Source organism: Rhynchophorus ferrugineus, unplaced genomic scaffold (assembly GCF_030347505.1).
Source record: "Rhynchophorus ferrugineus isolate W39M unplaced genomic scaffold, kcgeb_rfMv2 rfM6, whole genome shotgun sequence".
In the NCBI taxonomy this organism is placed as follows: domain Eukaryota; kingdom Metazoa; phylum Arthropoda; class Insecta; order Coleoptera; family Curculionidae; genus Rhynchophorus; species Rhynchophorus ferrugineus.
This window is the reverse complement of record NW_027472585.1, coordinates 19335103-19361738: the sequence shown is the minus strand read 5'-3', so window position 1 is coordinate 19361738 and position 26636 is coordinate 19335103. Positions and strand designations below refer to the sequence as shown.

Sequence of the window (26636 nt, the reverse complement as noted above, 5' to 3'; positions counted from 1 at the left end):
AGTGTGTTAAAACATTAATGAACGTGGCTTTTTAATTTTAAGAAGTGTTATTTAAGATTTTGTGTTACTTTCGGTTATATGCGCATTGCTGGAACTATTAAACAATTATGGAAAGTTTAGATAAAATAAACGATCAATAAATATGGTCAAGTAAAATTATATTTTATATTTTTACAGATAGCAAATTAATGTGTTCGCTTTATCAGAACTGTGGAAGAAAAACCCGACAAATGAAAAAATTTCCTCCCAACATAGATTAACAGAACTCGAAAATAACAAGAATCGTCTGTCCTTTCAGTTACGAAATATTCAAATTTCCAACTTTTGATTAATTTGATATATGGTGAACAGAAAACAATTAAGGAAAGTTATTGTTACTTAAAGAGTGATGATAATTGACATGGTTTTGGACATTGTACTAGAAGTAATTCTAAATATAGCCGGCTTGGTGGCGCAGTGGTAAAGGCGATGGGACAGTCCTCCTATTGTTTCGATAGCCGTTGGTTCAAATCCTGCTGGGGCATGATCGTAAATTTATGATTGTGATTGTTTAAGATTTGTGAATGTTCTAGACAAAAGTGTAAAATCCAACAAGGAAAATGATCTCAGTCACGCCAGTAACTAGGCTGGGTAAGACCGGATGTCTTCTGGGATGATTTCTAAAGTTGGTCACTTACCAATCGGTAGGCTTAATGTTGAGGACCGTGATTCGGAGCCCACGTTAAACTTTAGGCCCAGACCAGATAAACCCATAGTTGGTAAAAGGAGACTTTAAAACATGTTTTAAAAATTTTTAAAGGTTATTTAGATTTTTCTCTACAATTTAGTGGTATTAACTTTTGAATAATTTTAGGTTTCATTAGTAAGTGTATTTCTTAACAAAGCACGTTAATTTATGCATTAAGAGATAAAATGAATGTTGAAAAGAATATTAACAATTATCAAATATCTTCAAAGAATATTAATTATTCATTTGTTATATAAGACAAAGTAGAAAGGGCAAGATCGAAGAGTGGAATAAATAAGCAAAGAACAATGCAATTTTATTTTAAAATGTAGGTAAAGAAATTATTTTTTAATCAGCCTGGTGTATTTACTGGTTTCACAATATATATTTTAGGTACAAATGTAGATAAAGACGATAAAGATAAAGATAAAAGATAAAATAAAGACTACATAAATTCATAAATTAAGTAATGAAAAGATACAGGAGTTATAATGAAAGTAACTATATATATTTTTTCTATATACAGAACATACAGAACAAATAGAAGAAATTTTGAATCAACAGAATATTACAGAATTAAGAGAATGAATTAACAGGAAATGAATCATTGATAAATAACATGGCAATTGAAAAGTTCCCGGGCTACCATAGTAAAACACATTTTTTGGTTTTTATTATTCAACATAATTCCCTTAAAGGGTGATACACTGATTATAGCGACCCTAAAACTTTTCACTGCCATTATTGTAGTACAATTTGTCCTTTGCTTCAATATATACCTCAGTTTCGGCGATCTATATTCGACGAAAATATCTTCACAGGAACAGGATGAGGAAGCAACTCAAAGCCCAATTCATGTATTTTTGGAATCGTTTTCAATGGCTTGTGACACGGTGCATTGTTTTGGTGAAGCAGTTCTTTCTTTTTCTGCAAATGCGGCCGTTTTTCGGCGATTTCGTCCTTCAAATGGTCCAATAACGCTATGTAATAGTCGCTGTTAATGATCCTCCCTTCTTCTAGGTAGTCAATGAAGATTATTCCATGCGCATCCCAAAATACAGACGCAATAACTTTGCCAGCCGGCTGTTGCGTTTTCCCACGCTTTGAAGCGGGTTCATCGTGTGCAGTCCACTCGGATGACTGTCGATTGGACTTCAGAGCGAAAGGATGGAGCCATGTTTTATCCATTGTCACATATCGACGCAAAAACTTGGGTTTATTACTCTTGATCATCTTCAAACACTGCTCCGAATCATCAACTCGTCGTTATTTTTTGACAAAATTGAGCTCGCGTGGCACCCACTTTGCACAGAGGTTTCTCATACCCAAATTTTCGTGAATGATATGATGTACACTTTTATCGGTAACAACCTCTTTTGGGCGTCCACTGCGTTCACCGTCTTCGGTGCTCATTTCACTACATCTAAACTAAGCATACCAATCCCTGATGGTTGATTTTCCTGGGGCAGTATCCGAAAACCCGGCATCAAGCCAAGTTTTTGCTTCAACTGTATTTTTTCCCTTCAAAACACAATATTTTATCAACACGCGAAATTCCTTTTTATCCATTGTTTTCACAATAACAAAAGTTGCTTCACTCAAAATGCTATAATTCACAAACTAATGATCCGACAGCTGTCAAATTTATGCATGCATCTTTTGAGGGTTATGGCTAACTAAAAACCGTATGGACTTAATTCTAGTAGCGTCATCTATGTGTCAGGCCGGGGACTTTTCAATTGTCCTGTTATTAATGTGTTTAATGATTAATGCAATAAGATATGTGACTATATGGCATTTTATTCTTTGAACTTTGTATAAATTATTTTGATTACTTACTATATAGACCTAAGTTTTGAAAGATTAATAATTCACTTAATAATTGTAAATATATTTATTTAATATACATTTCCAAATTGTAAAAAATAAATTATCGAATTGTGTTCGTTATTGTTATCTTTAGTGTGTATACTGAATTCTAGTTAAATTCTAAAACCAATTTCAAAATTATTTTATTCATATATTATCTGCTATATATACTTATATTTGAAGTTCAGAGCTTGTTGTTACAGTTTTGAAAATAATTTTACTTATGATTCTTTGTTATAATGTTCAGTGGTGTATTAGAAATTAGATTTAATTAGGATACATTAGAAATAATTGTGGTCCAGTCCAAATTTACCGTTAGGCTATTTGCTTTATGGATGTAGCTTATTTTAGAAGACTTTCTGAAATTAACTTTTATATTTTATTTTGAAACAAAAAATAATAATAGAATAGATACGTTTTTTACTATTTAGTACAATATATGTTATAATGTAATGTAATATAATATATCTTGCCTTTAGACTTTGCAACACTGTAGAGTACTGCAAGCTAAGCATTTCTCAAAAGAAATGGCGACAAACGGTATTGCTCTGATGTAATGTTGGGCATTTATTTGTTTAACTATTAAAATATGATATGGCTTTTTATAAAGTTATTTTTTGGCATTCCTTTTTACTTAAAAAAAACACCTTTTAATTTAACATTTCAGCATTTTAACAGGATTATAAATATGGATAATCCAAGATAAGTTTAGTTTCAGTTGTTACAAATAGGATAAATTAATTAAATGACTTAAATGCTTGTTGTGAAAGTAAATTAATATATCAATTTCGTAATAAGACATACTTATCAATAAGAGAAAGAAACATATGCGAAAATTTTACCATGAGCTTGCTGCACAACTGAAGCCGATGACAAAAAAGATCATTTGCCTTCTCTGTGTCCTCAACTTAATGATTTTAGTATCCATACATACTGAATTCAGCAGCATCTTTGTCGGATCCATAATATAGATGTTAGACAATCTAATTTATATTTTAAGAATTGGTATGACTTTAAAAGTTGGAAGCCAGGACGATAAAGAAAAAAAAATTATTGCTTATAAAAAGTATCGATGTGATTATTATCTTACGAATGAATTTCAGGTAGAGTACGATAAGGCAAGAAGAGTTATAGGCAAAAAATTAATTTGATTCTGTCTATATAAGTTTTTTGAATGCAATAAATAAAAATGCTATAAACAAATGAGCTGAATGAAGCAAGTACAAGTAGTCAATATGAGCTCCGGAAAAATATCCTAGAATTGAATTTTGACAAGGTAATAGAGAATTATATATAGTTTCTAGACATTGGAGAAGTGCAGGAAGATATAGCATACCACTAGTCCTGAAAAGGTAGCTATTTGGTAAAGTATTGTATTTGCTAGAGCTGTAGGATTTGTTGATAAGGAAGAGTAATCTGCCAAAATATTAATAAAAGAAATTGATATTGAAGATATTGATAAAGAAGAGAAAAGCAGGCTTAAGAAGAAATAAAAGACTTATAAGGTATATATATATATATATATATATATATACTAAGAAAAACATAAAATATTAACATCATTGAGTTTTTAGGTACTTGAGTTCTTGATTTCATTAAATATGGTGGTGGTTTTTAGTGGTAAGCCCTTTTCCCATGAAATATATTAACAGTGCCTTTATTTGGAAAAATGTTCTATTGCAACTTTTATTGTATTTTAATTAATTAGTAATTAGTCTGAGAAGTATAAAGGAATGTATCTACAATGAAGTTGTTAAAAAATTAATTTATTTACAATACATTTGTAGTATTCTATATCCAAATATGTGGTAGTCTAGTAAATAGTTTATGGCATAGTTAAGGTTCGTTGTTTTATATACTTTAATTTATAATTAAAAATTTAATATTATGCTGTATGTTCTTACCTCCTTTTTACCTCTTGTTCACCTCTTATTACCTCTATTTCCTCCTTTTAATGTATGATATATATATGGGTTTATATAAAACTTATGCACATTACCGTTTATTTAAAAAAAATATAAAGTAAATTTCACGCCTCGAAGACTAATAGTATGCCGATATCGGAAATTTGGTTATTGATAAGACACAGAATGAACCCACGACGTCGCAAACAATAATGAGAATGTTCAAATATTTCTAACACACAGGACGCGCGCGCCGGCACGGTTTATTCAATCTATCGGACCACGATGATTTGTAATGTACCCTGATTTAATTAAATGGCATTTAAAAAATGTTGAGTTGAATGAATGCTGAGTTCTTGAGACAGTTTGCATATATTTTAATATGTTTTAATATACAGACATTTATTATTTTAATTAATATTATATATCAAATACATTTCGAATCGTATACTGAAATTACTGTTAAAGCAAGTTTTAGCAACATATCATTTTTAAGTTGTGGCGACCGCCACGACCCTTTAGGCCACCACCAATTCACCATCAACAACTACAAAGGTTGGCAACGCCGGTGGATTGGTACCATGCAGTTCTGGAGTATAAAAGGCCATCACGACGACGTCTCGCTCTCTTTTCTTATCACCGTCCCCCTGTAACAGTACCACTTCCACAGCGCTACCGTACTTCCTTCACCTTAACCTAATATCCTGTCCATTCTCCCATCGACCACATGTATCAATCGTAAGTTAGAATAAACAACTTTGATTCAATCAGTGTTTTTAGTTCCCGTGCAAATTCCTTCCAAAGATAGTAGTGAGTGTTCTGACAATCAATCGCAGCGGCAGCCACACATTTCGACCGACCGACCGACCCGACGAACATTCCTACAAAGTTATTCCATTTACTTTGTTATTATGAGAGAAACATGACTAACTCAATAAATTGTGGTCGAATTTCAACCACAGGGCGATACACTAGTACACTAGAACATTTAAATTCAATAAGATTTATATGAAAGAGATTTTTATCAACATAAAAAACTGTATGAATTACAACAAATTTTGCAAAAACGACAATACATTTTTATGGCTTCATATCGAAGATCATACAAATATCCTTTCCCGTTTTATTCCCCACTCAAAGGTTTTCCAAGCATTTTCCGGTGGCCTTTCGCGAAAACTTTATGAAACTTTTTCGGGTTCGTTATACGAGACGTTCAATCTCTCGTTGACTCTTTCGAGTCAAGGCTTTTAAGTTTCAGAAACTTGGAATGAAATGAAAAACGGTCGCCAGTCGCGCTATTCTGGTAATGGGGCCATACATATACATTGATGCGGCCCTTAAACTTAATCACCATTAAAGTTTTTAATATCGGAAGTGGGTGTTAATATGGAAACTAAACATAAAGTGCCATCTGTTTGTAGTTTTCTGTGGCGTGTTATAATAGGCGATAAAATATCCAGAAGAATCATCGACATCGTGAAAAGAGCGAAAATTCAAAATCAAGATTAGTAATATCAGGAAGACATCTATAGTCTATTCAAAGCTTTTTTAGTAATGCGTCGTCGATATTTGTGACGTCACATTACAATGTTGCCACATCAACTCTAAGTTTTAATTTAGTTTAGTTATACAGCCACAATAATGTATAGGTAAGAGTTAAAACCTCTTATCACTATTGCTTTCAAGACTTTTGCATACGTCTGACAGCTCGTCGCCCTCCGGTTGTCAGATGTACTCTAAATTATTCAAAATATTATTTATAATTATTACAGGTTATAAATGCAGGACATGCAGCTTGTTGAGGGATGTAAGACATCCTTTCATACACTCTTATAAGGCATAGGGTTTAAATGGTGTAAAGATAACCCTCGGAGAGGTTTAATGGAACTTCCAGACATTACCTTAAAAAGAATTCAATTAAAGCCATAAAATAATATAAGGAACTTGAATATTTCAAAATGATTCATTGCAGCACTCTTGGCAAGACTGTAACAAAAAAGTGTAAAGACAATAAAAATTGAAAATCATAATACTTTGGGCCATTTTCTAAGTACTAGAAAAGTAGTTTAGATTTAACATGGCATTAAATATATTTTTTTATTATTTAATTATTACTTTGTTACTAGTCGTTTCTGACTAACCTATAATTTACCTTTATGATAAGTTAAATCTAAGTATATAACTAGGAGAACCCATCGGCCCTATCTCAGTCTCTGGTGAAATAATGTTTATACATGTCACTGCTGTATTTTTATTATATGTACCTCACTACACAACACTACACAAGATCAGATAGTTTGATCCTTTAGTCTGTATCAGATGGAAAATGGAGTCTTTCCTCATGCCCCCTTGCAATTCTCTTGATTTCTTGACTGACTGTGGGTATCTGAAGGTCTCGATGTAGGTAATCAACCCTATAGTATTTGGGTGCGCCCACAATACCTCTCAGGACTTTGTTCTGAAAATTTTGTATTTTATTATGTTACTGTTTGCAGAACATCCCCATGATTGAACTCCGTATGTCCATATAGGTTTCAATATTTGCTTATATAATAGCAAATTATTATGTACTAACAATTGTGATTTTCTTTTATATGTTCGTTCCAGCGAAGTGCATTAAATATAAGGGTTATTAACTTGAAGCACTATTCTGAGAATTCTTGTGTTTCGAGAAGATTTTTCAAGTTATTATATCAAATCCGGGAGATATTTAAGCATTAATTTCATTATTGTTCGTATTACTTCCATAACAGAGAATGTCTCGTATGATAGATCCATTTGAAATGGAATGTCGAAAGAGTCATTTAAATTGTTTTCCTCATCTACGGATATTTCGGACGGGAATGGTTTAAATACATTTTTAGGTATTTAGAAAAAAGTCCGCTTTTCTTCTCACTTCTCGGTATCGGTATCGGGATCAAGTATTATCATTACCCTTAATGGACGGATTATATTGTTGGGACCTACCTCAGCTTTGAGGGGTATTTAGTAATTGATTCAGTTCCAGTTAGTTAGTATGAAAAAACAAACTAAATGAATTGCTTATCGTTAGTCGCGCTAAATCTTCGGAACGGATGAAGGAACAGAGAAGGTGTATTTGGTGAGAAATCGTGGAATAATTGCGAAGAAAATAGTAAAAACAACTATTTCGATTTTCTAAACAAAGTATCATTGTCACTGTTATCATTAATTTCACTGCCGCAAAGAATCGACATCGAAAATCAAACATCTATCATCAAATGTATATGGTTTCAATCTTTTGTTGTATTGTAGTTACTGTCCACTATGTAAAATGAATATTTTGATAGCCTTGTTAAATACATTTGCGTCTGTATCTTCAAATTATCATCATCAAATTTTTCAGTACGTTTGCTACCGATACAATTTTGAATTGCCTTAGCAAATAGAAGGGAATTAATTTCAATAATATTATCCTTACAGCTCCTAACTGTCGGCTTGTATTATTACTGCATACTCCTTAGAGTTATTATCTACACTTCTCTACCCAAGTGTTACGCAGATTTTTACTCAATGTCTTTCAATATTCCATCACATTGGTTAATGTATCTCTAATACTTACTTCAATTCTTTAAAATTCTATATTATTTTTAAAATTATTCTCTGAGTTACAGTCCAGTACGTAGTGCAGCCATTTCGGTATATACTCCTGTACGGATCTAAGGTCTTCTTCAAATTTGTTACACCCAACCAAAATAACCTTCTCAGGAGAATCTTAAACGCCTCATTGTTTGTCATAAATAATCAAATTCATAGGGAAACTGATACTCTAGAAATCAAACACTTCATATCTCAATCATTCCACAAACAACAAGATCAGGTTCTTCTGCAAACCCGGTTGTTCGCAAGCTGATCGACACGCTAGGAGCTTAGCACCGCGTCACCGCTAAACTTTCCCTTTTCAAGGCTGAAACGGCCTCATCCATCGCTGCAGTCATAACTTTTGCCCCCATACGACAGTATCCAGTCGTATATTAACTCAAGTTCGCGAATTAATGGTTAGTTTCACTATCTGTTTATCGCCGTGTTCTCGTGCCCAATAAAGGCTACCCGCACAGAAGTCAACAGTGAGACGGTTTCGGTTTAGTGTATTGATAAGCCCAGAGGCAGTCTCCGCGACCAGGTATGCATCATGTGTTCCACCGCCTGGTTTTAGGCCAGAACAAAAAAAAAAGAAAATACAGTGATCATAAACAAATCGATTCTACGTAATATATAAGATAAATAAACCAAATAAAATCGAAGCGCGCTAAATAGTTTAAACATTCTAATGCGTAATGTTTCGTAGCGCTTCTGATTGTTGTTTGACTTGATATGGGGATTTTGATTTTTTTTGTCTTTATTTCTAATGATATCTTAGTAGTCCCACTTTCAATTTTAACATACATATAGTTTGAATAGTCTCTCTGTAATATATCATTATTATAAATCAATATTTTGGCATTATTTATTACACTCATCTAGCCTATTGCAATTTTAAATTTTCGCAATTTGAATCCGGAATATTTACCAGACTTGCCATCTACTGCTTATGATAATCTTATAGTTTAATCTATGTTTTAGTTTAATAGATTTCATAGTGAAAAAGGATAAGAATTAATGTATAATCACAATAGATAATTTTAGAATATTTTAATAAAAAAAAAAAATAATTCAACAATCGCGAAACAAAAGGCCCGTGTCGTCCTCTGTAATGTTTGTAATGACTCACCCTAATGTCTTGTTCAAACTCAATGACTCGTTCTTTGTTCCCCCGATGATGTCATTCATTACATAACGCGAACGGACGAAATAAAATCATAAAAAGAAACTATCACAAGCCCACCCCCTTCCGTTCCGGCTTTAAACATGTCACGTATATTTATAATGTTATGCCGGTGGAAAAGGTCTCGTGCTGGCCCACAGTTATGTGACACATAAAAATATAAAAAAGATAAAATCCCGAAATTATAGCGCCATTATCGAGATAATTTTTTCGGTAATTTACACGGGATTAACTAAATATACATTTTTTTTATTACGCGGGTTGATGGGGGTGGTGGCCCATTTCCCTCTTTAACGACCATTCGGGTTTATTTATTGTTTTCGGAATGAAATACGGACATTTTTATATATGTGCAATAACGGATTTTTACTGATCAATTTTCGCATGTTTCTGGCTTTAACTTTTCGATAAAAAACCTATAACACAACGCTCAATAATTCCGCAATAATCAATTCAGAATATCTGGAAACGCATATGAGAGAAACTGATTTCAGTTGTGCTTGGTAGTTCTTAACAGAGTTATTTAGCGATGATTATACAGTTCTACAAAAAAACTCTAAGAGATTTTTAGGTTTTGTACCGTAATCTTCATTATGTGATTACTCCGAAATACACTTCCCTTTTGCCATACGACAACACATTTCTTACCAAATTTGTTTAGTATATTAAATGAGTTAATGCATCAAAATAAAAGTGAATAGACTGAAAAATATTATTTTATTTACGAAGCATTAGCAATACATATTTATAGTCAATTCAATACAGTAGTGACATGTCAGTATGTGTCTGTCTAAAGTTGTAAATTGGTTTTATAGTCAGACAATATTATCCTTCTCACTTTATTTAAAAAGAGATAATATGCTGGTACAAAAGTTCGATTATGTAAACGAAAGAGCCTGCAAAAGTTGTCCGTTTGTCAAACGTCTGCAAAATTCTTCAAAATATTATAATTACGGGTTATAAATCCGCAAACGTTGTTTTAACGCTTTGTTTTAATAAATTGTAAATCGCCGGGGTTTTTATTGAAAATATTTTTTGGGCGTTGCAGCTGCACTGAATATTAATACGGACACGGCCATTAAAATATCTCAAAATATAAAAAACAATATAGCCTTAAATTCACCAAAAAGAAACCGTGTTTATGCGAAACAGGTAACGAATCAAGATCAGCTTCTTGTTAGCTGTATCAGAGATCAAATATACAAAATGTAAAAAACAGTAAGTAGTTTTTTCAATCAAAACATAATTTAATACAATTATTTCAGAGAAAATTGTTAGTCTGGGAAGTATCCATAAAAAGCCAAAACATATACAGCTATTTAAGGGATGTAGAACATCCCTTCATACACTGTTGGGTAATATAGGATTTAAGTGGTATAAAGATAACCCATAAAGGAAATGGAACTTCCAGAGATTGGTTTAACAGAATACAATTTTTAAAAACTTATAACAAAATCAAAGAATTATTATATCAATTTATATATTTAAATGAGACATAAATATTTCAGAATGGTACATTGGGTCGCTAATGGCAAGATGATAATAAATATCATGTAAAGACAACAAAAGTTGATGGAAAAAGGTAAACGTTGACATAACTATCGATTAGGTTTTGTTCAGACATTTCTTCAGACAGTTCTTCATGCTGGAAACAGGAATGCTTTTATTCCTGGTGCAGAAAGAAGTCCAAGGGTGACTACCATGGAGAAATAAGCCATAACTTATTTTTGCAATAGTTTGAAAATCAGCTTTTAAAGAACTTGGAGGAACCATCAGTTATTGTTACGTACAATACACTACATCTACCATATATATAGTACACTGGTGAAAATCCCAACAAGTGCATCAACTAAGGGTTCAATTAAGGAATGGCTTAAAGTACATAAAATAAGTTTCGAGGAACTCATGTTAAAGAATGAACTATTTCAAATTGTTACTCTGTAAATATATGTGAAATATTTAATTGCATTTTATGTAATACAATTTTTTAGAAATAAGCCCAAGAAAAAATACATGTTAGATCAGATTACTGAATGTTATGGCCACAGAGTATTATGTCTTCCTCCCTATCACTGCATATTTAATCCAATTAAGTTGATATGGGGTATTGCAATAGACATTCAGGTCGAGAAGTATATTCAAACCAGAACTGCCTGGATTTACGGAAAGAGGCATTGTCGAAAATAACACCTTCAGTTTATGTGAGCTCGATGATGCAGGCACGGTGATGACAGAAGAAACAACTAAAGGTCAATTACAATTAATATACTTTGATTGTAGGAAATTGTATTATAGAGTGTGAAAGCTTTATGAGCATGTGTGTTATTGTTCAGAATATACATGAACATGTATATAATATACATGAATATATATATATATATATATATATATATATATATATATATATATATATATATATATATAGATATGGCATATACATTAAGGAGGATGCAGTGATTAAATGTAGTTTTATCAAGAAATATGTATACAGGTAGTAGTAAATCATAAATATGCTCTCTAATGAAAGTAAAATACATTACTCAAATATGCAATTGTTAATTAGGTGGATACTACTACATAAAAAAATGCTCCTAGAACCCTACCTATACTAGTGTGGAAAAAAGTTGTATATATAATAAAACAACTCTAAGCTATAAATTATTGTGGTTGTATACTTAATTGTAGTTTTAAGTTCTTCGATAATATATGCATTAGATGTACTATAATATGAAAATAAACAAAAATACATAACATTTTTTTTCATTATTTTATTTATATTAAAATTTTGTTATATATCAGAGCCAAAATGTACTAAAACTTAGAGTTGCTGCGCCAACATTGAGACGTTTTGACAGGTCACCCGTGTCACTACTGTTTTGAATAGACTATATTAATAGCAATATAATTAGCAAAATACAGAGATTGTCTTGTCTTGAATTCATATCTGCCAAATTTTCTGGGAAGTAATCAAAGTGTGAATGAAGAATGTGTACTTTTACAGTACAATTTACGTATTGTACTTTGTTTTAAACAACGGGCCATTGAACAAACGGACTAACTGATTGTGACTTCGTAAAGCCAATTCCAAAGTAGTACCAATTTCCCATTTTTTCATCTACTTTTCTATCTAGCAACAATCTATAGGTCCTTTCTCACACCTTACACTCCTTCACTCACGCATTATCACACAAGTTCCCACAGTTCAATTCTGTTCAGTCTGTGAACAGAGTGTCGTCCATGCAGTAGCTGAAGCGCCTTTGGGTTTTCATGGAGGTGTAATCTGACTTCGTATTTCCCAGCGAACCTTTAAATTTCTTTCTTGGCCGTAGAAACATCCAAGTCTCGATGGAAATCTTCATTGCGTACATACCAAGGTGCATCCACTGCGTTATGCAATACCTTATTCTCGAATACTTAATTCTTATTCACATTGCTATCCCAGGTACAGAACCCCATCTCTACATATGGCAACATAGCATTATTCAACTTCAAGACTGGTGGGTTGCTTAGCTACTTGTTGATAAAAATTAACAGGAAGAAAATTTAGCGCATTTAATTTTATTCTTCATTGTTTGGTCGAGTCTAATAGTTAATTACAAGTTGCCTGTAGTCTCTTCATGGATGCTTCTTGGCTATTGCCCTGTGCTAACAGTCTTGTATCATCCGCAAATATAGCTGCAGTCATTTTGATGCATCACTAGTATAGCACAGATAGAGAATAGGCCCCAAAACGCTGCCCTGCTGTTGCTTATATTTGTTTTAGTTCAGAATATTCTGCTTCCTGTTTAATTCTGAAGAATCTGTTGAAGATATATGATGTTATATCTCTACGTATTGCTTTGGCAGAATATTGTTTAATTTATATATCAGGTCTTAAAAGGCTATAAAAGGCTATCATTGTCTAGAAGAACTGCAAAGCATATTTGTTTTCCTTCAAAGTACGCTCAATAATACCTGGTTGATTTTTAAGTATTTTTGTCGGATTCCAAACTTGTTTTTGTTGCTTCTTATAGGTGGTATAGATTTTATAACATTTGCTGATAGTTCTTAAATATCGGGTTTTATAAAACGTTCTATTTATTTTTATATTTCTTGTTAAAGTCTTTGAATTTTATTATTAAGTATTGTCTTATATGTTGAATCCCTAGTTTGTTGCCACCTTCTTTTGGGTTTTCTTTTTTCTTAATTTTTTAGAGGTCTATCCTAATGCTTTCCTATTCAATGGTTATGTTAGTAAGGCTATTACTTGGTGTCTTTTTTGTTATGTTCTCGCTTAAGGTTAAGAATTAAAGTTAAAGTTCCCTTCTATTTATATAGAATTGGGAGACACTTTTCTTATGTAAAAAATCTAGCAAATCGAGAATTTTATCAATGCCAGCAGGCTAAAAGGTAGGCTTATCTGTTGTGTGATAATTACTATAGCTCATTTCTTGAATTGCTTGTCTTAAACTCTTTGTCTTTGGATGTGGTTAACATCGAACACCACTCCATATGTTTAGAATTAAGTCTCCTCCAACAGTAAAACTTTCTGCCAGATTATTAAGCATTCTTAGTAGGCAAGGAACTTAAACTTAAAGCAAGAATTTAAAGATGATATACTTGCGGATACTCAAATTAGTTGATAGGATTAGTCATTTTGTTTTAAAAAAGGAGGTTAACTGAAAAGTTTTCCACTGGTTTCTTGCTAAAAAAAACTTCTTTTTGGTGCCATTTCACCAATATGGCGGTTCGAACACATTTTTACTTCTAGTGTTGACGAGGAAAATATGCTTCAGGAACCTCTGGTGATTTTTTTTAACCTGTTTTGTCTATTTTCATCCTAAATGTCTGTAGAAAAGATAAACGATTTAACTGTTTTATATTTTTTGGTCTATTATATGAAAAATGTGCTGTTAGGGATGTAAAACGAACCAAAATGAAAGGCATTTATGATAAAAATCTCCCGGATTTGACATAATAACTGCAAGAATCTTACAAGAACTGTACAGTCTTAGAAAAGTGCAATAAGTTACTAGCATTTATATCTAATGCCATGTTATGTCTAAACCACTTCCCTAGCACTTGAAGAATGGCTTTAAGTATTATAATTATTAAACCAGGCAAACGTCTCCACCTATCATAAAATAAGTCTGTTTTACCTGAATATCCAAAGTATTTGAGAAATTATGCAAAGTAGTATCCTTGTCTATTCTATATCCGCTGTATACAGCTAATGTACCGACTTCAAGAACAACTGCTGCATTTTATGAACTCACGAGAATATCCAATAGCAGCCACATAGAAACTCCAACTGCATTTCAACAAAATCCATTTGTGGTTGTAAGCTTGGCGAGTGAATATTGTAGAAAGACTTCATCTTTCGTAAATATTTATAATTATGAACTTCTACGAGCAGAGAATGTTAAATGTAATTTGGAAATATATCGGAAAGATATATTAATACAGCAGAAACAACTCGGACTTAAACTAAACGAGCTATATTGGTTTATATATTAGTAAATCTAAGTTATTCTTAAATGACAATACATTACTTTATAAGTAAATTTGTGGACCTATCTATATATATGGTATCGAGCTGCGGGATACTACTAGCAGATTCAACATGGACAGCCTCCAGAGGTTCCAAAATAAAGAGCTGCGTGCTATCGTTGAGGCCTCATATTGCGCCTATATCTAGTGCAGCGCGGTATCCCCCTTGAACCCATAACGATAAGTACCATTTGTATATTGTGGGATGCTAAAAAAATAATGAACAAAGTACTTATTGAACGATGTGGTGTTTTAATGACTGTTTTTAACACTTTACTTTCGATATATCAGTTGGATTTATTTGTTACATATGATATTATTAGTGATTTCTGTTAAATTAGTGAAGTAGTCGCTTCGCGAAATTATACTTCACCGATATATAAAATATAGTACGCAAACAGAAAATGGAATTGGACCTTTGTTTAGTGGGATGCTCCGTTACATAAAGTCTCTTGGAACGATATTATCAATAAAAGAGGAGAAAAATAAATGGCATGACCGGCATTCCTTCTCCATCTACAAGACATTTATTTCTTCACTCCCCTTCCATCGGAAACGATCCTATTTGTGTCCGTTTTCCCCCTCCGTTCCCCTCCACAGCCCATCCTCTCGCCCACAGCTGCTACATCGAATCAAAAATTAGGACAGGAAAGATAAATTAATCCTCTCGAACACGCACTTTTTAGGCCATCAATCCGGCGGTCCGCGCTCCTCCCCTCCCCCTCACCTCGATCGGGCGAACGGGAACGGGCGGCGGCCGATCCGGCAGGATAATATGACGACACGCAACTTACCGTGGCGATTAATTTTACGCGTCGCTCGTGATAACTCCTTTTTTTTTCCTTTTTTCCGGTCATTTTCTTGTCGAGTTGCAGCTCCACGCTGACGCCATCATATATCGATCCGTCACGTTCTGGTTAAACGGGAGAGGGAGGAGGACATCCGGGTTTAATTATCATTCTGGTACACTAACAGGTAAGATGAAATGTATGGGTTTCGTGAAATGGTCTTATTGGAATTGTGTGATCAGTATTCACCCTCTTGGTAGTGTCTTGGGGTATTACTTGACAGTTCAGCTATGATATATTAGCTAACCAATACTAGCTTCTATATACGAGTATATAAAAATGAATGTTCGTTGGTCTAACTAAAATTCGAGAACTGCTGAATTGATTTGACAATTTTTTATGGAAGTTCAGTGAAGATATGATGAGAAAAATATGGAGCCATTACGAGGAAAATATTTTGTTTTACTAGATATTTTGCTGTAAACAACAATTTTGTTTTTCCATGCAAAATGTCACTGGCAATGTCATCAATAGTTCCTTTGTTACTAGAAAGTATATATAGAGATTTTACTTAAATAGGCGAAACCGAGGAAATGTTTTGCGTTGTCCGTTCAAAGCTAGCTCTGAGACCACTTTTTTGATTAAATATAATCAGTATTATTTGATTATAATGTATCTTCATTCTCAAAAGTCTTTTGTATCCAGTGTAAGTGCAGAAATAACAAACCAGAGGTAGTTTTCCTTGGAAAAAACAACCCAAGTTAGCTAGATTACGGATGTGTGCGTGTCTTAGCATTACTTTTATGTAGTACGTATACAATTATTTAAATAAAGCATTTGTGTTCATGTATATTATTAAATAATAATTTACAGGAATACAACAGAAGAAATCATAAAAATATTACATACAGTTTAAAAACAAAATGTGCCCAAATGGGTCGATGGCAAAATGAAATTTAAGGTAAATGTGATTAAACTACATGAAAATATTTTGTTACCGTTCAAAAAGTTGTTTGTAAAGTGCCATCAATTAAAAACCTAATTATTTTGATGGGGTTCATTTAGTTGACACAAATGTATATTGGTTAAGTTACTTATAATTATTATCTTGGCTTAAAACTTCTTAACCGAGACAACCTTTTCAACAAGTATATTAATAAAATACATTAATAGAAAATAATATAATACAATTTGTAGACCAACAAGATGAGCTTGATTTTATAGACAATCATATATTTTAATTTTTTGTTACTGCTCTTTAATAAAAGCATAACAGCAATTATAGCAGCACAGCTGAAAAAATACTTACTTGTTCAACACAAAAATGTATTGTGGCAAGTTATAATTATTTTTACAATGTTATTGCGAAAATTATAGAATGGATAATTAAAACGGTAATTTTATATAAAAAATTAAAATATATGATATATATATATATATCAATTTATTATTATAATATATATATATATATATCAAATATTTTAATTTTTTATATAAAATTACCGTTTTAATTATCCATTCTATAATTTTCGCAATAACATTGTAAAAATAATTATAACTTGCCACAATACATTTTTGTGTTGAACAAGTAAGTAAAATGTTCACAGACACAGACTTTCAGCTGTGCTGCTCTGCTTTCAGCATGAGGGAAGAAAAGGATAGAAACTCTAATACATCTTACTTAAATTGATAGTACTAAAGAGATATGAAAAATGGAAAAAACGCTATAGACAATTTTGTTATATATTGATATATATCAAATATATTGATGCCACTAGATATTTTAGAGTTTTATTTCAAATTTAATTGGTCAACAGAACGTGACATCAGAGGTTAGTCACGTGATGCGTATAAAATGAATGATATGAAAAAAATGAAATGAATGAATATGAAAAAAAATTCATGAACCAATGAAATGCCTTCCTAATAAAATAGTTTTTTCAGGTCCCTATAATGTTAATTTATACTAACCAATGAAATGCAGCGAGACAACGTTCTCAGTGCCGTCCTGCTAAGACTACGCAAAACAATTCTAAAATTAAATATATTAAATTAACACTCTATATATTACTCTATGATTGTGATGCCAACAAAACAATTACAACCGGGAAAATGACAATCGTTTGTCGATACTGTAAAGCATTAAAATACAACTGTGAATCTACTAGGTTACGTTATGGCGGTGGAAATGTAACATTTCCACAAAAATCCATGCTAATTAGTTTCCGGAATGGGAAATGATTCTTGACCACCCTTCAAGAATATAAAACTTTCCAAACGATGTCGATTGGCGTAAAGCATATTGTACAATACATTTTCATAACATGATTCACTTTCATTCATGATATGGTATTATATCATAATACCATATCATTTTGCCAACGTTAACATTTGTATAAGATATAAGTTAAGAAAATTTTAAACTATTGCAGATAATAGAAGATCAAATTAATCAGTTTCTAGAAACGCAATTACCAGTACCACATTATACACATGCAGATCATCATTTCTTACAAATTTATTTTATAGGCAACTCAGATGTGGAAATTATGCGTTGTTATTGTGATAATTACCATAATAAAATTGTGATCCAACATTAAAGAGCACTATTATCTAATAATTGCAAACGTTTCTTTGTCAAAACAACGATTCAGTCAAAATTTTCAAATTGCATTTTATTTGATGCCATCTGATAGTGAGCACAGGAGGAGATTTAATTCACCGACAACAGTTATTGTAGGAGAAAATTTGCAAGATGTATGTAGGTGATACGAATCTCACCGGGTCATCTGGTATCAGGCCAACCCTTTTTGGAAGGGCCAACCATTTTTGGAACATTATTACTGTATTATTAAATTACACGACCCTACGAAAAAATGTTCGTCCTTTGTCCTAAAGTTTATTTTGTGATTTTCCGCTTAGTTATGAACAAAAACGAAAAGACAATACCTATTTTTGGTATAAAGTTTGCTTTTGTAATAGTTATAGTAATAATACCCATATTTTAATTTTTTATAAATTTTAATTATTTTTAATACATTTAAAAATACCGCGCGATCAGAAAGGGATTTAACCATTCACACAGCACTGATAGATGACACTAGAGTAATAAACAATGATCAGGTATTTTGTACAAGTCTAGAATACCTTAAAATGTCGTCGCCAAAGTGTAAATATGATACTAATGCATTTTGTTATGTATATGGGCAATTTATTAAAGTTCGAAACGTAAAATATGAATTAAATACATCTTACGTTCTCTGTGAACCCTACGAGGCACATTTTAACTGTCCTGTTCGGAATCAAGACAAGATATGGGCTCCACATGTTTCTTGTAATAATTATAAAAGATGTTTGGAAATCAGAAAATTTTAATTAAATGGTGAATTAATTATAATAGGCATATTAAATTAAATTTCTATATTTTAGTTATATTTTAGTTGGTATCGTGTTGGTGAGAAAAGGTCAGTACATCTTAAAGAAATTATGAAAGTGTTAAAATTCTGCTTGAATTTGTAAAGTATCTCGAGTATAATTGGCAGCTGATTGGAGATTTTAAAATGGTGGAATTTTTTATTATTTAATATATTTTTTTATATTTATGGAATATCCGTGTTATTTGTTTTTATAGGATAGCAGAGCGGATGTTAAGCATTATACTCAACGGTCATGGCCTGTGAGAACAGAACTTACTGTCGGGAAAGAAAACGTAAAATTTGAGCCAAGAGTTGAAGCAGTTAATGCCGCCTCTGCACATAACATGGGAGCGTATTCAGAAAAGCAAGGAGAACGTTTTCACCAGGATATTATGAGCTTCGAACAACGTTATCAAGGCAATGACACATGATGGGAGACTATATTTGGGGTTTATTAAGAGATAGTACCTATGAACACAAAAGAAAAAGTAAAATCGTGCACTTTTAAATTATTTTCTACTTTTTTATAAGTTGTTTTGATGGTAAAACTTAATAAAAATAATTAAAATATTCTTTAAATGGTTTCATTTTCAATTAAAAATTAACACAACAGATTTTCAGAAACAGAAAAATATTGTTCAAGCGGTTTCCTAAATAAAAAAGCAAACTTTTTCATTCCATATATTTTTTTCGTTTAATTTCAGCCTAAAGAATTGGAATTTAATGCTTTAAAGTCAAAGTCAAATTTCGTGTTGGCCCGTGTTATTACTGCCATCGTCTTGTCCAGAATCTTAAATTTTACACCTAGAAGGTTTACGAGTGTTTGTTGTGAATATTTGCACATCCCTGCAAATTGGTTGATGGGGAAACCCTGCCCCATCAACGGAAAATGTAATATTATCTTGAGATGGAAGTTGATAGTATGGAGTCAGATATAGTCGTTTGAAACATTTGCATTTTAAAAATACAAAGTTCACTTCGTCATGTATATTTAGTAGTAACAAGTATTTACCCAATAAATATGTTAAGTACTGTGAGTGTGTGTTAGTATTGTAAGTACTGTGTACTACTATCTTGATTGCATCGAAATTTAATTGAAATTCAATTGTGAGTAACCAAGGCGTGTATATACTAAATTGAAAAAAGGTGATCTAATGTCAATATAGGTTCTCCAATGTAGGCAACATATATTATACATTTATGATTCGACTTGGTCTTCAAGTTTATATACAGGGTATAAACAAAATAATATTAACACCTGATATATACACAATATTCATTTATTAATAATTACAATTGCTTCAATGATGTTGGAGATGGAAATCTACTCCTTACCCTCTACTTTAAAGCCCATTATAACGGTTTTATCATGCTAACATCTCTGGCGATCGTACTGGCTAGGGAATACATTTGATGATGTTCTGATGTTCCTTAAACCAAGATGGAACGATATTGACTGTACGAACTTCATTATTGGAAATGTCGAGATATTGTGTGACTGTAGGAAGCAGGCTGTATAGACAGTAGATTTCTTTTATTGTTCTCCATACACAAAACTGGCTATTTGTAGGATACAATGTAAATGATCGGACTATACCATATTTGTTCTTAATGATCCTTATTTCTATGATAAATGCATAAATCAATTTTTTTTATATTTACACAACATTAAACAATAGAAATTTTCTTATATAACTTTATTTAAATAGTCTTTAAACTGCTTCCTTTATGATGGGCTCTTCCATGTTGCCGTGGTCTTCTTCTTTGTCTTCTTTGATGAGAATCCGCAAATATTCCGATAGTGTCCGTGAGCATCTCAATTTTTAAGTAGCTATGTAGGTCACAAAATGTGCGTACCATACACTTCAGTACTTTATTTATGGAACATTGGAATTACTTGGATATTGAAGTCACCGGCTGAATTCTATAGCTCTACATTAGTTTTAGTATTTGCTTATATAAAATAAAATTTAAAAGCTGTAAATTGATAACTGATATTTTTTAAATCGAATCCATTATCGTTCGACATCTCTAACTCGGAGCCAAGCAACCAATACATTCTCTTGGGCTTGATGTCAGAAACATTTCACTGCTATCACAGCAGTATAAGGACCGTTCTGTCTTCTAAACCTCTATTCAAAAATATTTATTTAAATGAACAATTATAATATACGTAACTTATTAAAGCACTGAATAATAGCCTAATATTGCAAGCAAATAAATAAAACTTTTCCGAAATATCTTACAATACATAGTTGTCTTTTTTAGTAACTCAAATATGATTAATATAGATGTTATGCAAAGAGAAAAATAACTATACAAACAATCTATAAAAAAACTACCGCCATTAATTAAAAAAAAGAAAACAGTATGTGTTTATGCTACAACATAAATCATTATAAAAGACTGTATAATACAGACTTTACCATCATACTTTGAAGAATTACGAATTATGAAATTCATAACAGAACAATTAATCAACCTCAAGAAACGTAAGAATTATTCTATTCTATTTTTTCTACTAAATGTTAAAAAATATATACACCGTATACGATAATGAAACTGTCAAGATGAAATGAATGTAATACTCTCGGTTATTTTGAAGCAAGATAAAATATTTTCTATCGAAACTGTTTTAGCTTTAATTTTTCCAATCAATATTACGTTCCAAATTCAGAAAAATAGGTTGGTTTATTGATAATCATTCAACATACTCAATGTTGAACGACTAATAGAAGAATCTAATTACCACAATGGCGTACATTGTACCTTTAATTGTTTTTATATTGATCTATTTACAATATCTGGGTCTTGACGATCATTATTTCTTCATAAACCCTAGAAATTCAGTTTAAGGATATGTTAACGATAAGTATTAATTCTGAATGAAAATATTGTAAAATTTTATAAGGATGTATTAATTTTTCACTGAAAAATATTTTTCTAAAATGAACCAGTAATTCATTGGTTGTTAATATCATACTAATCACTCCATTTTTATGTTTTCATAATCCACCGCGTCAAATCCCATTACAATATAGTGAATTTGCTCTGTAAAATATCCATTCTTTACACTTGCTCAATTATAAAGCTAATTATTTGGGACTACGTGTAAATTTCTAGAACATCAAATCCAACAGTTTTACAACAACGTATTCTCCAAGACGATAACTAAAAATCGACAATAATTTTCAATGTTCAATCATAATACCAAAAAATTAATAACCGTAATATTACACTCAATGTTTAATGTTTTACTCGAGTGCGTTACTCACTAATTCATGATCATCATCATCACATCATCAATCCATAACCAACACTTGGGGGAATGTCTATTTCTCAATATGCTGTTGTTACTAACGCAGAATTTTTCAAATCGCTTTCTATGACCTTGGTCCATGTCTTTTATTAGAGCAAATCGATGTATCTTCCATCCAAAGAGTTCGTATCGCCACAGAAGTATGTGAGGAATTTGGTCACTATTCATTCGATATGCATGTGCTCTGGACATGAAATCTGTTCCTCAACTATGCACTAATTATGTCATCTTAATCTAGTAACTTAATACAACTAATACAATCATAATCTAATATTAGTAGTTAATACAATCTCGGAGAAACATCGAGAATTGCGTCGATTAAGCTTAAGCATCGCATTTGAAAAACCTTAAGTTTACAGATGACTGACCGTAACAGTGTCCAAGTCTCGATGCCATACAGAAGGATTAACAAGATAAGCGTTTGAAAAAGACGGTCTGGATTGTAAAATTTAATAGTAAAATAATAAAACCAGTACATTTTGTAGTATATAATTGACATTTTTACAAAAACCATTGTACCAGATTATATTTTTCGTCGTCAATTTTTATTTTAGCACCTATTTTGGGCCAATATCATTCGTATTTATAATAATCTGTCAATAAATGCCATAAAGTTCCATGCTCCCAAGTGTTAACCAGCAAACATTGCCAGACCAATAAAGCAATACATTATTCATCCTGAATGACGACATGAATCGATAATTTAATGCATTTCAGAAGACACATCTTACTTTTAAGTTTGTGTCAGATTTTTTGGTATTTGATGATTTTACTTGTATTTAAGATTTAAGATGAATATATGTTATTATAGTAGTAATTGATTACCAAATATAAATCTTAATATAATTAAAATATGGAATAATTATTCTATTTATCCTGCTAAATCGATATTTGACAACAGTACTGATTAACTTTTACTCATTAAATAAAAGTACACTAATAAAATTATTAAACAGTACATTAAATAACAGTACATTAAATTAGTACACTAAATAATAACATTATTATTTTATATTTATTTTATTTTTTGTTTCAAAGATATTTAGTAGAAGTAGTCTATTTAGTAAAAAATATATGTGTAATACAAATGTCTATGATTTTGTAACTTTTAACAAGTCTGATTTAAGAGAATAGACTAACAATGAAATTCAAACCTGATAAGAAGTTGATGGTTCAACGCGACTCTTTTCATAATTTAATAATCTTTAGTTTGAAATTTCAAGATCGTTGTGTAGATTTTCATTGATCACGTAGCAATAAGAATTGGTAATTAATGGAAGGACTTTGTTTGTATTGATGTTTTCATACAGTCCCATATGTGCCATATCACTACATAGTATAAAACAAAGTCGCCTTTTCTGTCCCTATATCCCTATGTGCGCTTAAATCTTTAAAACTACGCAACGGATTTTGATGCGGTTTTTTTTTTTTTCAATAGATAGAGTGATTCAAGAGGAAGGTTTATATGTATAATACATGCATAATATACTAAGGCAACATTGCTAATTTTAGAGGTTTCTAACGTGATGTCGTAAATTAACCTATTTTTTTAGGCTTATTTAGCAATTAGCAAAAACGCTGCCTAACCCTACGAGTTAGATCAAATTAATGTACTACAGTATTGTACACCATAAAAAGGTCTACAAAGAAGTCCGCGATGGTATATGTTTATCTTTTAGGGATAACCCACATTAACCATTTTTATTGTTTACTTTTTACGTGAGAAAATGGCTTATTTACGAAGCTATTTTAAGCAATACGGCATTAATCCTTATCGAATTAAGTACCTTAAATACAGTGTGCAATTAATATAGATCAATATGGTTCCTTACAGCATGTAAATTAAACAAATATTTTCGGAGATATTACAAATTTAAAATTTGCGTTTAAAAATGTGTAATGTAATAAAAATTGTATGAATTTAGATGTTCCAAAGATAGCAGGAAATCTTCATAGTAAGTATAGGGGAAGAGGAATTGTTTTACTCCAAATTTAATGCGTGCAGGCCAAGGGCAGTAATGAATGAACCAAAAATACTGGATCGATTTTAATCATGTTTTCATTGAGTGACATAGGCATATATATTTTATGCCCGTGCAAAGTCGGAGCGGGCCGCTATGTTTTTATATACAACGTTCATATTTTTTCTGTAGTGTATTTAATTTAGTATCAGCATTGCACCCGTGCGAAGCCGGGGCGGGTCGCTAGTTGACTGATAAACCAGACTCTTTGATCTTGGATGATGGAAATATCATCCAACTAACCAATACAATTCTTGGATTTTGAATCTAATCATCCCTCAAGTAATATAATAATATTAAACTCTATTTTCCAGTCTCTAATCCATTTCTGAATCTTTTCTATAGGTCTTAGATGTATTTTGCCCTAATGATAATGATCTGAAATTAAATTTGAACAATTTTGAATAAAGAAAGAAATTATAACCTTTTAATAGGCCAATATTAGCTGCTTGTATAAATATTTTAGAATAGAATATTTTCGATTTCTCATGTTATATATAAGAATCAGAAAATATTGTAATTTTCGATAACGCTTTCAAAGGTCTGATTTAAATAAAGGCAGATTCTATGAGAAAATGATAATGCTTATATAGACTTCGATAATCTAAAACCTAATATTTTCGAAACTACAATAAACTTTAATATTGCCTAAATAGTTTTTTCTACCATGTATCAAAAATTATCTTTCTCTACTTTTAAATATTTTAATTTAAAAATGATATTATTAGTTTTAATGCATTTTTAAATCCATTTTTTGCATTACTTTCGACAGTTTCACATAATTCTCTCACACTATAATTTTTATTAAATTTCAATAAACCAATATATGCAGCCATAAAATTTTATGTTTTTTTAAAGTAGTTTAAATAAGTAAAATAAACTGAAGTAATATTGAAAGAGTCATATGAAATATAAATAATCCTTAACATTAACTGTAAGCACAAAATCGTTTAGAAAACTCTAATAACAGAAATATCAACAGAAAAAACTAATTTATTTAAATAAATTCAGAAAATGAAACGCGATTATATAGAAAAATGTCAATAAATCCAACCGACCCAGACAGTATTCCCTGGGAATCAGGAATAGCCACTTTAATACGTTATTGTACGAAACAAGTCAACCCTAGCCGAGTAGACATAAATTCTAAAACATGATAATCTGTCTCCGCGGTGCCATAAATAAGATAAGTTGGAACGCACATTCGCCAACGAAATTTCGACCATTGTATTTTTTAACAGACCTGCAAATACGACACGTTTTGGACCTGCCAGAGGCTGAAAGAGAATAACTTAGAAAATCGATACATCATAACAGAGACAAAAAATAGCAAAGAGAGTTTAGTTTTAAATGTATTACAATAAAAAGACATATACTGGAACGTATTCTAAGTTTATTATTGAACTAAATTACGAGAATTTTTCAATAAGTCGATAGAATATTCGGGAGTAAGAATCATAAACAACTCGACAGCTGTCAAAGTTTTATTTGAATCCAGCACATTATGTCACTTTTATTATCAACAAAAGCAGCGAATTTGCATATTTTAGTTACAAGAAATATTTATATCTATCGTAGATTTTCACGGCAAAATATATATAATCACGAACTAAGCGTATGTATTTTGAGACAAAAAAAATGAAAATCCATATTAAGTTATAATATTCCATGTAATAAACAGAGATCACTTTCATTTTCAACCACGAAAACAATCATTTTTTAAAGTAAAATTATCATTGTATAATATATGTTATAATTCCTGCCCAACATCATTAACATGAAATAATTTGATCAGAAATAACAGCAAAATATATAAAAATGAGCTTATGAAAATCGAATATTTCGATATTTCTATTACATCTTACATTAAATATGTTTAGTACAGTTTTCTTAATTTAAAAATTAATTTATTACAATTATTCTGTTGTACTTTACAGGTTAACTGAAAAGTTCCCGGCCTACCATAGTAAAACACATTTTTTCGGCAATATTAGTTTTTTTTTATTCAACATAATTCCCTTCAAAGGTGATACACTAATTATAGCGACCCTCCAAATTTTCGATAATTTGTCATTTCCTTCAAAATAGGCTTCAGTTTCGGTGATCACCTCTTCATTCGACGAAAATTTCTTCCCAGCGAGCATTCTCTTGAGATCTAAGAACAGGAAATTGTCGTTGGCGGCCAGAGCTGGGGAATACGGTTGATGGATGGATTTTTGCCATCGTTTTCACTGACTTGTGACACGATGCACTTTCTTTGATTTCACACAGGATTTCTTT

General features: G+C 31.4%; 2 protein-coding genes across 2 annotated transcripts in view; one reads left to right on the top strand and one right to left on the bottom strand.

Moving 5' to 3' along the window:
- LOC143198427 (frequenin-2) overlaps window positions 1-26636 on the bottom strand; it is a 170903-nt gene that overhangs the window by 136006 nt on the left and 8261 nt on the right. The window lies entirely within an intron of this gene.
- eIF6 (eukaryotic translation initiation factor 6) overlaps window positions 9153-26636 on the top strand; it is a 32449-nt gene continuing 14965 nt past the window's right edge. The window contains exon 1 of the mRNA XM_076407623.1: window positions 9153-9208. The gene's annotated coding sequence lies outside the window, so the exon portion shown is untranslated. The remainder of the gene's footprint in view (window positions 9209-26636) is intronic.